The sequence below is a fragment of the Camellia sinensis genome, chromosome 15, assembly GCF_055761805.1.
Source record: "Camellia sinensis isolate YWXY chromosome 15, ASM5576180v1, whole genome shotgun sequence".
In the NCBI taxonomy this organism is placed as follows: Eukaryota; Viridiplantae; Streptophyta; class Magnoliopsida; order Ericales; family Theaceae; genus Camellia; species Camellia sinensis.
The window spans coordinates 12,008,990-12,024,605 of NC_138975.1; positions in this window are offsets into that span (position 1 = coordinate 12,008,990).

A 15,616-nucleotide genomic window follows, 5' to 3' on the forward strand; every position below is an offset into this window, starting at 1 on the left:
CATAAATTCTCCACTTCGGCTTTGGTCGAACTTCAGCCTTTGGCCGAACTTCGTTAGGTTTGAGGTTGGCAAGCTCGCCGGTGAATTTGGCAACAAAGTCGGCCAATACCTGCCCCTTGATTACGGTTTTAGGTAAAAACTGAATGTCGTATTGGCCAAGTTCAAGAGCCCATTTTGAAACACGTCCTGATGCTTCTGCACTTCGTAGTACTGATCGGAGGGGATAATCTGTTAGCACCCTAATGCTATGTCCCTGGAAATAATGCATCAGTTTTCTTGCCGCCATGACTGGGGCTAAGATGAGTTTTTTCCAGCGGAAGGTAGCGTGTTTCGGCGTCAACCATTGCCTTGCTCACATAATACACTGGTCGTTGCTCCCCCTCCTCCTCTTTTAACAGTACGGCACTGACGGCCCTATCGGAAACTGCCAGATATAAAATGAGCGGGTCACCAGCGGGGGTGTTGTCAAGAAAGGTACTGAGCGGAGGTAGGTCTTGAGTCCGTTGAAAGCTGTTTCGCATTCGACGGACCATTCAAAAGCCTTACCCTGCCGTAGTGTTTGAAAGAATTGTCGACAGCGATCTATAGACCGGCTGATGAACCTGTTGAGTGCAGCGGCCATCCCCATCAACTTTTGGACTTCTTTTACTGAACGGGGGGAGCCGAGTTCCAAGATTGCTGTGACTTGCCTCGAGTTGGCTTCGATTCCTCGATGATTGACGATGTAACCCAGGAATATGCCAGAGCCGATTCCGAACGCACACTTGGAAGCATTCAGTTTCATTCTGTATTTGCGTAAGATGCTGAATGTCTTTTCTAGATTGGCTATATGATTTTGTTCTTCTTTGGACTTGACCACCATATCGTTGATGTATACTTCCATAGTGTGGTCGAGTTGCTCTTTGAACATGGCGGTGACTAGTCTTTGGTAGGTTGCCCCTACATTCTTCAGCCCAAAAGGCATAACTTTGTAGCAGTAGGTTCCTCTTGGGGTGAGGAATGCAGTTTTGTCCTGGTCATCTGGATGCATGGCGATTTGATGGTAGCCTCTGTAAGCATCAAGAAAGCTCATGCGTTGATGGTGTGTCGTCGCATCGACAAGCTGGTCGATTCTGGGTAGAGGAAAACAGTCTTTGGGGCAAGCTTTGTTCAGATCCGTGAAATCGACGCACACTCGCCAAGTCCCATTTTTCTTCTTCACCACCACTGTATTGGAGAGCCACGTAGGGTAAGTGACTTCTCTAATTGCCCCGGCATCAAGCAGTCTGTCTACCTCCTTAACAACGGCAGCAGTGTGCTCCGCGGCTGACCGCCGGCCTTTCTAAATGATCGGCTTACATTTGGGATCGACATTCAGATGGTGCTGTGAAACTGACGGGTCTATTCTCGGCATTTCGTACGGAGTCCACGCAAAGACGTCAAGGTTGTTGAGCAAGAAAGAGATCATCTGCTACCTGCCAGCCTGATTCAGAGAGGCGGCGATCATGAAGAGCTTGTCTGGGCTTTCATCAATGTCAACTCGGTCTAAACCTTCCGTGGCCTTCTCATTTGGATGCCACCCAACATCATCAAGGATCTCTCGATTCGGCACCTCAATGGAGTTTACTTGCAGTTCCTTTGGCGTTTTGGCGGCAAGGAGATAACATGCTTGTGCCGATTTCTGGGAGCCGCGGATTTGCTCAATGTCGTGTTCTGTTGGGAAACGTAGCAGTTGATGATAGGTGCTTGGGACAGCCTGCAAGGTATGCAACCTCGATCGCCCCATGATAAGATTGTACGGCGACGGCAGCCTGACGACCAAGAATTCCACATCCACCGTTCTGGAACCTGCTCGAACGGGTAAGCTGATCTTTCCCAATGGGTACTCTGGATTGGCATTGAAGCCGAATAGTGGATAAGGAGCCGGAGTCAGGTCTGACTCATTGAATCCGAGTTTGATGAAGGTTTTGTAATACATAACCTTCGAAGTACTGCCCTGGTCGATAAGAACGCGTTCGACGGTGAAGCAGTTTACGCGTAGCTCAACAACCAATGGATCGATGTGAGAGAGTGTTAAGCCGATCAAATCAGAGTCGTCAAAGGTGATACTTAGCGTTTCTCGGAGCCGCTTTGCGAGCGTGAGTTGCTATTGGGGGCCTGGATGTGATTGGATCGCATGCACGGCCGGGGCTGCTGGCAGGCTGTATATCATGTGGACGGTGTCAAGCAGAAATGCATCCTTCGGAAGGGCAGGTGTTTTGATCGCACTCCTCCGGACGCATTGTTGGAGACGTTCGTCCTTTGCCAACTCCTCAAGATGATTTGTTGAGGCATAGTGGCCGTCAGTTTCTTGCTGTCGGGCTCGAGATCTTCGATCATCTGGCCTCGGGGGTCGCTCAAAAGCTTAGCGCACTGGTTGTTTGGATTTTGCTATTTTCGAGGCCAGATCGCGACGAAGGCGTTCATTCTCAGCGATGATGTTGTCCAACCTCTGTTTGGTTTGCCTAGCTTGTGCCATGGTCACTTGTATTGTCTTTTGCATTGGGTTTGAAGATGAGCAGAGGTCCAAGGCAAGTCTTGTTGCGATGGTGTTTGGTCCAAGCGAGTTTGCTGGAGTGAGGTCATCTCTCTGTGTGGTCTCGTCAGTGGCTATCGGAGGATCTTCAGTCACGCCTGCCACGGATGTATTTGACTATTCCCACAGACGGTGCCAATTGTGGAGAAGTGGTTTTGGAAATACTCTTCAGATCCTGGGAGACGCTAGTGATCCTCAGCTAGTCACCTGAAAAGACACAAACACTCTGGTCGGGGGTGCCGGAATTAGCACTCCGACGGACAAGTCAGTTCTTGTACTCAAAATAGCTTGTCTTCTAAGTTCAGCAAAAAGTGATTGTTACATACCTTTCTAAATCTGTGGTTCTTGTATTTATACTTGCTTTTTGGGGCTCGGGGCCTGAGCTTACTTTTATCCCATTCCTCTTTTATTTATTCAGAGTTATTGATCTCCGGCTATTCGGCCTTCCTAATGTATTCGACATCCTAGTCACGCAATACGGAGTCGAATAATATCTGATTTTTGTGGTACGCACCTTTCGACTCTTCTATTTATTCGGCTCCCACAGTAATGAACCCCCAAAGGGATTAAACCATTAAGCATAAGACCTCAATCTCAAGCTTAAACAAACAAGTGGCTTGAAGCAACTTTCAAAGCAAAGCAAGAAAGGAGGGAGGTTACAGAAGTGATTAGGAGTGAAAACAAATATGGAAAGCCATAAACAAATGCTATCAATTCAAATAGGATGGTAGCTAAGGCCTAAACCACCAAACCTATGAGGACTATTATACTACAAGCATGCAATACAAAGCTCAAATGAAACTAGCACATAAAAACAGTCCTAATATACACCAAAACAGTGTTGGAATTGAAGTAAGAGTAAGCTAAAATAACATAAATTTAATCTAGTAAATGAGCCAAAGGAGGGGTGGCTAACCCCTCCATTTTTGGGACCTCAAAAGATGATTTTTAGCCTCTGAAAACTCTACAATTTAGTGGTAAAAACCTCAAAAAAAGTTGAGAAAAGAATAGGAAACACAAGGCAAAAGCTTATAGAACAAGGTTCAAAGAAGGGTGGTTAACCCCTCTACTTTTGGTAGCTTTAAACAACAAGTTTCCGCCCATAAAATTTGTTGAAAAATAGTTCAAAAATAACAAGAAAATATAGGAAAGAAATAGTGCAAAGGAGCCAGTAGTTAAACCTCTTGAAGAGAAATAACACTTTTGTTCACAAACCAACAAGTTCTCACTCTTAAGGGTTGGAATTTGGACTCAATAATCTCAACAAGGAAAGCTCCAATATTAGTTTAGGAAGTGTAGAGAGAGAGTGTATAGGTTGGAAGATAGAGATAGAGAGAGAATTTTAAGAATTTGAGGTTTTGGAATTTTTTGTAACCTTAAACCATGAAGGAAGGTCCCCTATATATAGAAAAACAGCCTCATAGGTCAGAAATATCATGCCTGGAACAGCTGAAGCTTTTGGGGGACAGCTGGCCAAAAATATCTGTGTTTTTCACCAGTGGCCTGCAGGCCAGAAGTGTGAATTGCCAGCCACAAATGGTGGTCTGCCGGTCACAAAAAATCTGCTTCTAGGCCTGACTTCAAATGGGCATATCTCTTTTATCTAGACTCGGTTTTAGGTCATTCTTGAGTCTAAATTGAAGCACCAGAAGTCTACTTTCAAATGATGGAAGCCTCACATATAAATTCTAAGTTTACAAAGAGATATTCTGATTTTAGTGGAGGTTGCTCATTTTTATCTTAACTAGATTGATGCCCAACTTCAAATGGCCATATCTCCCTCATCTGGACTCGGCTTTAGGAGATTCTTGAGTCTAAATTGAAGCCCCAGAAGTAAAATTTCCAATGGAGGTTGCCTCACATCTAAAATCAAAGTGTACAAAAAGATAGGATTGATTTAGTGAAGGTTGCTCAGTTCTCTCTTAACGATTTGATACTCAACCACTTCCCCACCGAGTTTTCTTCCCTCCCTTCCTATTTTCTCCAACTCCAAACCTCTAAATAAGGTGTTTTAAAGATTTTTCAAAGAGTTCACCTCTCTTCCATTTATTTCCAATTTGTCCTTACTCAGTTTACGGAAAAGTGTAACTTTTCAACGAAATGCGAGCCTCAGAACATCGTAGAAATATTTGAAAAAATATTCTAAAAAAGAAGATTTTTAAGGTCTAAAATAGTTTTGGTCCAAAATGGGGTGTAAGGTTGGGATTTAGAAGCTCTTCTTGCTGAAGAAATTGAACGTTTGTATAGTGTAACTTTCATTATCGAGTGATCAACCTGAGGCGCCAAAGTCTTAAGGGCAGTAAAAAATGAGGTCTCTACAACCTCTCATACCTACGGTTCAGAACTGAGACAACTTTGGTTATGACGACCAATGGCTCTGGCATAAGTCATGGGTTTCCTAATTTCCCAAAATATTAGGTGGCGACTCTGAGATCTGATGACACAGTCCATTTTTGGCAAAATATTTTTTGTAATAAAATGGATTTTTCTAAAATTTTCCAAATGTGGACTCTCGTCTATGTTTCATATTGCACTTGTGAGACTAGATCAAAAAGACAGAGGGTTCGAACTGTTTAATGCGCGCGGGTACTCCCTGAGCATGTTACAATTTCTAGCGACTCTGTTGGGGATTTTATGAAACCTTGGCTCGAACTCCATGATGTGACTTTTGTTTTCAATTATATGTTTATTACATTGCATGCATTGGTGCACTTAAAGTCCCTTTGTTGCCCAGATACTAGTGGGAGCATAGACACACTTTTTGTGACACCACACATATCTCTACATTACTTTGAAGGCCTTATGTTATAACCTTTTGAGATCTAAATGTTCTCAGACTTTGAAGAGAGGTTATATTGACTCTTCTGATGTCCTAAGATCTTCATTGGTTATGACCTAATGGACTCTTTGATAACGTCGCCTTGACTTCAACCCCTAGAATAAAGCCAACCTTGTGCATATAATGAGCTACAGTACCTTCCAAAATTAGGAGAGGATACTGTAGCACGTCCGCGAAGGGATCTCGCTACAGTTCGGACTCGATTTTTTTGTTTGCGGTTCTTAATCTGAACCAAAGAGTCCAAATCCGGCAAATCGTTTTGAGAAACAGATTTGTGAAAAGAAGTGCCAAACATGGACTGCTTTGCCAGATACAGAGTCGCCACCTAAATATTTTTTAATGGGAAAATTTAGGAAACCCTGACTCGGTGTCGAAGGCCACATGTCCGTCATCACCGGAGTTGTCTCGGCTCGGGAGCTTGGGTACGATCGGGGAAGGTCAGCTATGAGCACCCCCTTTCGCCCGGTCCGAAGACCGGCCTCTACTAACCATGATATCCGATTTTGAAAACATTACGTGTTCTTATTCCATTTATTAGCCTAGAATTACTATGTTATGCGCGCAGCAAACAAGTATAGACTAGATTGCCTAATTTGGAAATAAGCATTGCATATCCGTTCGGTTTTGAAAAGCGCTTTGGAATTTGCTACTCGTAAGTAGGCTAAAATACGGATTTCAACGAGTTTTTCCAACTCAAACAATCCAACCTCCACCCACAGGCAATAAAACAATTTAACACATAAGCACTTAGCCTCATGGCAGGCATACTGTCATGGCAACACTCACACGCATGCGGGATGCTAAAGCATAAATACTTACATCGTACTTCGTGCCAAAACAATAAACTAGTTAGCAAACATGCATGTCCTAGTTCATGTTAAAAATGGCTAATGCATCACATGCAAAAATGCAATCTAGGCAGGCTCGGCTAACCCTAAACATGGCATGTGAAATACGATTAATCGATGCACGTATTCAAATTGGAATTGAAGTACAAATGCAGTTAGCATGATGTACCGAGCCTAATGTATGCAATACAAATGCATGAATGCACGCATGCATAGCATAAGGTATGCTAATTTTAAAGATACCCTAATCTACCATCATAATCAGGTAAATAAAAGGGAAGAAAGAAGTGGGGATTGGAAGACATACACACACTCACCCACACTTATTACAAATTTGCCCTCACTCAGAGGGACCAAATAAATATTACAAATTAATTAACTACGCAAGCTAATTAAATATTACAAATTGCCTAATCAACTAAGCAAATTAATTAATCTAGGAAAAGCAGTAAACCGCCTCGGGAGGAGAGCCAAATGCAGCGCATGCCCGGATCTTGCTCAGAAATGTACCGTCATGCATAGGCTGCCTCTGTTTTCCTTCCTTCACTCCTCTGGAGGTTGTCAAAACCTCAGGACTGCTTCCTTGGACATTGGGGAATACCACCGGCTGAATGAAATTGCCACCGGCAATGATATGTGGCCACCGGCCATTGGTGAAGCTATCGGCAGAGAAAGGATTGCCGGTCGGCACTTAACACTGCCGGTCGGCAAAGTGTTCCTGCAGAATCTGCAATTGACAGCAACAGAGGGCAAGGCAAAGCATGGCAGCACAATTCAAGGCATGTATGCACTAATCATGCCCCCTATCATGGTTGTGACTCAAAGGGACATGTGTCTCGATTCTCGGACCACCAATCACGCATTTCCATGCATGATGGCCCAAAGAATCGAGTATGCAACTTTCATGTCAAATGAAATGCAAACCATACAAACAAATCAAGGCCCAATTCCTATCATCAAGTCAAGGAACAAGGCATGCATGCAAGATGAAATGCAACCTAGGCATACAAGCTAAGGATGCAACATGGCATGGCAAGGCACTTATGCAAGCATACATATGGCAATGCAAATGAATAAAAAAGATGGACTAAAACATGATTTAGGCAGCTCTAATTAGGCCTAAAACAGGGGCCAAAGTGCTATAATAAGGGACCAAATACACATGCACACATGCACATGTTGAAAGGCCAACACTTAGGCACAAATTGGGCAACTCTCAAACACATTTGAAAGAAGGATATCATGAACAATTAGCGTGCAAAGTAAGCATTATAAATCATGTTAGGATGATGTCATACCAAGCAACAAGATAAGCTAAACATTAGCATGCAAATAGCCCAAATGCTCAAAGCAAACCAATGGAGTATTGAACTACACTTAGCAAGACCAAACATGGCATGAACTTATTGACCAAAAACAGAGTTTTAGCACATAAAATGAAGCCCAAAAGACCACTTAGATGGCATCTAAATGGCTCAAATTCAAAGGCATGCACAAGTGCCAAAACATGGAGCATACTACACAAGCTTCCAAAGCATTAAAGATGCATCCAAGGTAAACATATAGGCGTGCAAATGGGACTGAAATGACATGGTGGATGGTTGCCAAGTCACCAAATCAATGTAAAAATGTCATGCTACACACTCATACACTTAAGGCCAACAAGCCGGAATGCAAGGGAGCTATACTAAGCATGCCAAATTTGACCCAAACAACCTAGGACAGACCTAGAACATGGTAAAATATGCACAAAATCTTCACAAGACTAAGCCTAAAACATGCTCCAACAAGGGCTAACAACCTAAGGCACATTGAGGCAATAACATGGCATTACATGGTAGGTATGCTAAGCTTGCATGGTGTACCAAAACCAACAAAAAAACAGAGGTATAATACAACATATTAAGCATGGAAAGCAGCCAAGACATGGTCAATACACACTTTAACATGATGCTCTCTCAAGAGGCCAAAAATGGTCCTTTTCAAGGACAACAAGGGGAGGGGATGGCCCTCTCCTTTTGGAGACTTCAAGGCACCATCTCCACCACTGAAATCCCTCAAGATTTCAGTGGTGAAGAGGCCCAAGCACCAAAGTCCCAAAACTAGCACAAAATAGCACAAAATGAGGCTTTTCAAGGCCTAAGAGGGGTCAAACACCCTCAAACCACAAAACACTCTTAATAAACAATCAAGAGGGCTAAAAAACAGAACTTTTTTGTATTATACACTAAGCACAAAAACAATTCTAAGATAGGTAGAAATAAGGTGCAAAAATGGGGAATAAAGGGTTGAGAGTCTTACCCTTGAAGACCTCTTCAACAATGATGCTCTAATGGCCTTCCTTGGCTTGAATCCAACACCAAAACACTAAAATCAGTCCCTTAGAACCTCAGTAGCTAGAGGAAGGTGAAACACTAGGTGTTTGTGTGCAATAGTAAGACACAAAACACCTAGAGCACAAAGAGAGAAAAAGAGAGATAGGATATGTATGGATCCTAACCCTAAAAACCAGAGCTTCTCTCTGTGTTTTTTGTCTCTAAAATGTCTAAAGTCTCTAACCTCCCAAGCCAAGAGACAAGCCTTCTCTTTATAGAAGCTTATTGTCTTGTAAAGCTTACAAGACAAGCTTCCAAGAGAGAGATCCCTCCATACACGTGTATGGAGGGGAGCCAAAAGCAAGACAGCTGTCTTAAAATATCTGCAAAAGCAGATGCACAGTAGTCGACCGGCCAAAAATGCCATTTTGGCAAAAAAGAGTGTCGGCCGGCAACAAATAGTGTCGACCTGCAACAAAGAGTGCCGACCGGCAACAAAATGTGCCGATGGCAGCAAAAACCAGCCGGTGACCTCTAGCCACTGCCGGTGGTGTGTGGGGATGTCTCACAAGGCATTCCCTACCCCTCCAAGGCAAAACACAAGTGTTTGGTGTAAAACCAGACACTAAATAGTCAAGTTCGGAGATCCTGAGGCAAGGCGCGCGAGCCGAGACCTCCAGGAACTCCAAACGAACACAAACATGGATAATCACCGAGTGTTCAAACGGTGACGTCCAAGTCTTGAGGACAGTCAAAAATGGGGTGTCTACAGATACTCTCCCATTTCTAGGATGTATGATGTCGCTTGTTTGAATAGTAAAACCCTAGATCATTTCAAAGCTAGAACAGGGTAACCCTAGCCCCCATAGAGGTGTTTGTTCTCTTTCTTGCTATGTGTTATGTACAATGGATGGCATCCATATAGGGCTTCTCAGTATCAGTGGTTTAGGCATTTTAATTTGTGAGCTAGCATGCTGCCGAAATTTGATTGAAGGTTCCGTTTTTGCAAGGTAGTCGAGCACTATAGCTTCCGAAAGGTCTGATATCCCCTAAGTTTTATGGACTCACGTCGGTAGACTTTGCAAAAGTACAAATTTGGTTCAAGGTCAGCCAGTGTTAGTTTCTTTGCCATCGGTTACACGAAGAAAAGCAAAAGCTTCAGCAACTGTCCAGAATACCCCTTATTCACCTGCTAGATCATCACCACTCAACTCACTAGAATCAGTGATGGCTCAAATTCCAGAAAATTTAGTAGACATATTATTGGCCCTTTAACGAAGCATGGATACCATTGCCACTATGGTTGCTGCCCAAGGCACTACTCTTGCCACTTAAGGCAATACTCTTATTGAACTATAATGCCCATCTGGGCCATCCATTACTCAACCACCTCCAGTGACTCATCCAGTTCCACCACTGCCTCCACCTCCACCAGCTGACAAGTTTCCTGAACTTAACTCACCAGAAGATCTGAGGGTTCCTATAGAAACTTTCCCTTCCACAACCAGCGGGAGGGATCTTTCCCTCCGAGGCACCTGAGTCTGACCCAACTATGTTGAAGTTGTCCAAGTTAGAAAAACTTTTCAAAAGGTCACAATGAGTCAATTTAATCCTGGACATCGAAGACGGGTACACTGAGACAGCTATGAAGTTGTTAGAATGTTTCAAAATGCCACAAATTGATAGGTTTGATGGCTCCAGTGACCCAATGGTGCACATTCGCCTGTTCCCTAATGTCTTAAAGCCTATGGGTTTGACTCACCTGCGAAAGCTCTCTTTGTTTGGATGAACTTTGTTAGGAGTGGCTACCATCTAGTATGCCAAGCTAGAGGACTCGATAAAACAAAGTTAGGAAGAGTTAACTGAGGCCTTTATCACCCAGTATGCTTATAACACACAGATTGAAGTGACTACTTGGGAATTAAAGGCCACCCGTCAAGGGCCTAATAAAAGTTTTGTGGCCTTCATCACCAGATGGAGGGCAAAAGCAGTAATGATGACCAACAGACGACCCAAAAAAGACCAAATTCGTATGATAGTCAGAAATCTACATGGAAAAATGTTACAAAAATTGATAGTCCTTTTGCTCTTCACTTTTAAAGACTTGCGTGAAATAGGGGTCCAAATAGAGGATGCTATCAAACAGGGAATCATCATGGACGACAAGGAACCTATTCGGAAGCCTTTTGGTCACAGTCCCAATGCTACTACTAGTAGTAGTACAGTCGTGAGACCTTCTGAGGTTCATTCAGTCACTACCACCACCACCACCAAAATAGCTGACCTATTTGCCAATGTCGGTCCATAAACAACCAACTCAATCTGAACCACGGCTAGAACCTTTAACCCTTCCCATATGTCCCCGACCAAAGCTATGAAGATCTTGACAGAAAGAGGGTATCTGAAACCTCTGGACCCCCGGCCTCTTCTCGATCCTCTCTCAGCTAAACACGACCCTACCAAATACTGTGCCTTTCACCAACTACTCGAACATGACACTAACCTTTTTTTTTTTACCTTCATCATAAGATCTAAGTCCTCATTGACAATAAGATCATAGCTCCCCCACAACCACCAAAACTCAATGTCACTACCAACCCGTTGCCGCCCCATGACAAAGTTCCACCACCTCCTCATCTTAACCGCATCTATGCATTTTCATCCACCTTTAACCCCAGTATCTATATCACACACACCCATTTACCAAAACCTGAGGTACATATTCCTGAAGGCACCGAGTTGTGCATGATAGATGCACCTCTAACCCAACCAAAACCCAAAATCCCTATGGTGGTAGTGTTAAAGGAAATAACCGAAATACCTATGCTTGAGGCTGTAAACTATCAGAGAAAAAGTATAATCCTAGCTGGTATATTGTTCCCAGTGGTCAACTAAAGCTTGAGGTTGATCTGCCTGACTCATTTTCTATCAATGTTGTCAAAGAGGATGTACTTGAACAAGGGTTAGACGATTTGGCCGACCTAGAGGAGGACTTGTCTAATCTCTATTTCTTTGAAGAATTAGACCTTGGGAATGTGCGGATGGGATGGTGGAAACCAAAGAATTACAGTCACCGTTGGTCAAGAGGTAACAAAGCTTTTAATGAGGTAGCCGAAAGAAAAGGTGATGAACTGAGACTTGATTTCGGAAAACCTGTTGAATGTGGTAAAGGAAAACTTTCCAGAGGAAAAGAAGAAGAACTAGAAAGCCATTCAGAGCATACTGTGGGAACAATTCAAGCAGCGCTAGATAATTACCTTTCAGACAACGAAGGCGAATGGTGAGATGATAATGACCTACAGCTCGCCCACACTGATGATGAATGGGTAAACAATGTGCCAGATAAGACTTGGTATGCAGATGAAATTGATCATTTGACCAAGAGTGGGTGCTACTTCAAGCCTCCACATCTAAACCAAGGAGAGCCCTTTAGCAAAGATAAAGAGGCAGAAAAAGAGAAAAGGGTAGGAGAAGACTTGGTTCTAAAACAACTGAAAAAGATCCAGGCAAGCATTTCCATTTAGGGTCTTCTCATGGCTTCCCAAAAACATCGACAGGCAATGTTGTCAATATTAAGCAAGGCTAAGCTGTCAATTGACACCATTCCCGAGAAATTAGTGTCATTAATCATCCCAAGAGAAACCATCCCAACAATAACTTTTGCTGACAAAGAGTTGCCACCAGAAGGATCAAGACATAATAAGCCTCTGTATGTATCACTGGAATACAGAAAGAAATGGATCCCAATTGTTTTGATTAACACCAAATCAACCATCAATGTCTGCCCTACACGCACTACTTACGCAATCAAGTTAAAGCCGGCAAATTTCACGCCCACTACTCAATTGATCCAGGCCTATGATAATACTAGTCGAGAAGTGATGAGGACAATCAAAGTACAATTAACAGTGGGCCCGTCTGAGCACGAAGTTGAATTTCATGTCATGGATGTTCCCGTAACATTCAACATGCTATTGGGAAGGCCCTAGCTTCACCAGATGAAAGATGTATCATCCACATTACATCAATTGGTAAAGTACCCATATGGCGGAGGAATTGCCACTGTCTTTAGAAATTCATACATTCATCCTCCTCCAGAAGTCACAACACCACTGCTAGAAATATAGTATGGGGAAGAGGATGTGTTCATATCAAGTTTTGCATTAGCAGAGGCCCAGCTAGTTCAAACGCTCATGGCAGAAGATAAAGGTGTATACGTTAGTGCCCAATCAATCTATTTCATGAGTAAACTAGGTCATATTCCAGGGATGGGATTGGGACAAAGTGGTAGGAAAGGTATTACTACAGCCAATGAAGTACCTCATAACCACATGCATTCAGACTAGGGTATACACCCATGGCTGATGACTGGAAAAGGAAAACTAAAGAGATCAAGGAGTGGATCAAGGCCAAGAGAACCGGGTGGTAGTTTGAGTTGGTTCGTAAGCCAATTCGTGGGACCTTGAACGGACGCTTTGTCCGCCAAGAAGAAGACTTCCCTTTCTGTGGTTTTCCTGAGCCCTGGTTTGATCAAGTGGAGAGGAAGAGATGCCCTGGGTTTGAGATCTTCTTCGATCATCAACTCTCCGACAGTGACGAGGAGTGGGTAGATCCTTGCATCGACATCGGATCAGACAGAGAATTCAGCTCAGAAAGCAGCACAGAGAAAGTCCTAGGTCTAACACTGGTTGATTTATTGACAGAGTCCCATACTAGCGTTGAACTGATGAATTTAGGGGATATGACCATTGTCGTGATTAGGGAAGAGGTACCTACTGACTACTCAAGCTTCATCATGGATGCAGTGAATGGCTCACAAATAAATTCGCATTTTGAAAGGAGATGTATTGAGAGTTTTGAATTGGCTGTTGAGTCTGAGTCTAGTGGGCCTGTGGGGTTAGATTCAGATTTAAGTTTGTCTAAGCAGTCTGAGTCTTCTTTTTCTTTCTCTTTTGAGTCTGTTGCAACTTGTGAGCCCCAGGCTTTAAATGAAGATGTTGTGCTTTCCGCTTACTTGTTTGTGCCCATAGTTCATAACATTGACGAAAATTTTCAAAATCTTGATAAAAATGAAAAGGAAGAAATTCCTCGGGCTTTGACAAATCTAATCGACTGGGAGGAAGAAAGGCGTGCGAAGCCATTAGTGGATAAAATTGTTTCTGTAAATGTAGATACTGAGAAATATCCTCACTTAATCCAGATTGGTTCTACATTGTCTTCAGAGGAACGTGAACAATTAGTTGCTTTATTAAAAGAATTCAAAGATATTTTTGCATGGTCCTATGAAGACATGCCAGGAATTGACCCTGAGATTGTACAGCATAGGATCCCTCCCGACCTTGAGGCCCTACCTGTCAAATAGATGCTTCGCAGAATTTGTCTAGATTGGGCCTTGAAAATTAAAGAAGAGGTTACCAAGCAAATCAATGCTGGGTTTTTACTCGTATTAGAATATCCTACTTGGTTAGCCAATATTATGTCAGTTCTGAAGAAAGATGGCAGAATTCAAGTTTGTGTTGACTTCCGGGATTTGAATAAGGCTAGTCCGAAGAATGATCTCCCATTGCTACATATTGACAAATTGGTATACTTCCCTGCAGGGCATGCCTTACTATCATTCATGGATGATTTTTCAGGGTATAACTAGATCCTTATGGCTCCAGAGGACAGAGAAAAGACAACATTTACCACACTATAGGGGACATACTACTACAGGGTTATGCCATTCAGTTTGAAGAATGTCAAGGCCACTTATCAGAGAGCTGCTACCACTCTTTTGCATGATATGATCCACAAGGAAGTTGAAGTGTATGTAGATGACATGATTGTCAAGTCCAAAGATTGGGAAAGCCATTACACTGCATTGAAGAAATTCTTTAAAAGAATTAGTGTGATAACGGTGTCCTATACTATGTTAATTAATCATGATTATGTTTGTAATTATGTGCTTAATTTGAATTTGGGTGTTAATTACATGATTATATGTGATTTTGGCTTTGTATCTGTTCATCGTAGGAAAATCTATTAGAATCTGTGCTTTGAACTAAAAATCGAAGGCCTTATCGGCCACCGAAGCCAAAATTGACTATGCCATTGTGATTGGTGTAATTTTAAGAGCCTATAGTGAAATTTAATTGGAAATTGATTCGAATCAAAATAATTCGAGTAAACTGATTGAATTAGGCTTGTGGAGAAGTGGTTTGGAAATACTCTTCAGACCCTGGGGGACGCTTGTGATCCTTAAGAAGCCACCTGAAAAAGAATTAACACTGTGGTCGGGGGTGCCGGAATTAGTACTCCGACGGATAAGTCAGTGTATACTCTCTTGATTGCTTGTATCTTAAGTTAAACATGCTAGTTCTCATGTACCTCTTTCTGGCTGATGTTCTTCTATTTATATCTTTTCTTTCTTGGGCCTCGGGATTGGGTCCACTTTCAATTCGCCATTCGTCTTCTTTTGTAGCAAACCGCTTTTCACTCGACCCCTTGCTCAACCGGCTATTTGGCCGTACAGGATTGGATTCGAGCATGCGAGACGACGCCGAGTGCTATATATTTCGACTCTCCAAGTTCGACTATTCGACCTCTCTACGACTCGCAATATTTGGCCCCCACAATTGCCCCCCGAGTACTCCACTAACGACAGTTGGCTGGAGTGTTTGGTTTCGAACTCGAAAAGTTAGAGCTAAAATTCGGCGGCTAACCTCATTCCAACGCAAATTTCTAAGCACACGCTTCTCGGTTATCATTTCAACTTCCCGCCCCTTCATACACTTCTATTTATTGTGATTTAAAATTTCGACGTCTTTTCAAATACATACACACTTTTAGACGCTCGTCGCTGGACTGCCTTCCGAATTACCTCTGGAACTTCCTTTTCTTCACTATCCTCTTCGTCTCTTGTAAGTTCTCTCACTCTCTGCTTTGAATCTTTTTTCTTGCTTTGTTTTTGGCATGGCATATTCCTATAGGCTGAAGGAAATGGCAAAACATTTAAAAGATCTCCTCTCTTCGGATCAAATTTCTGGCTTCCAACGCCATTTCTCCATTCCTGATGACG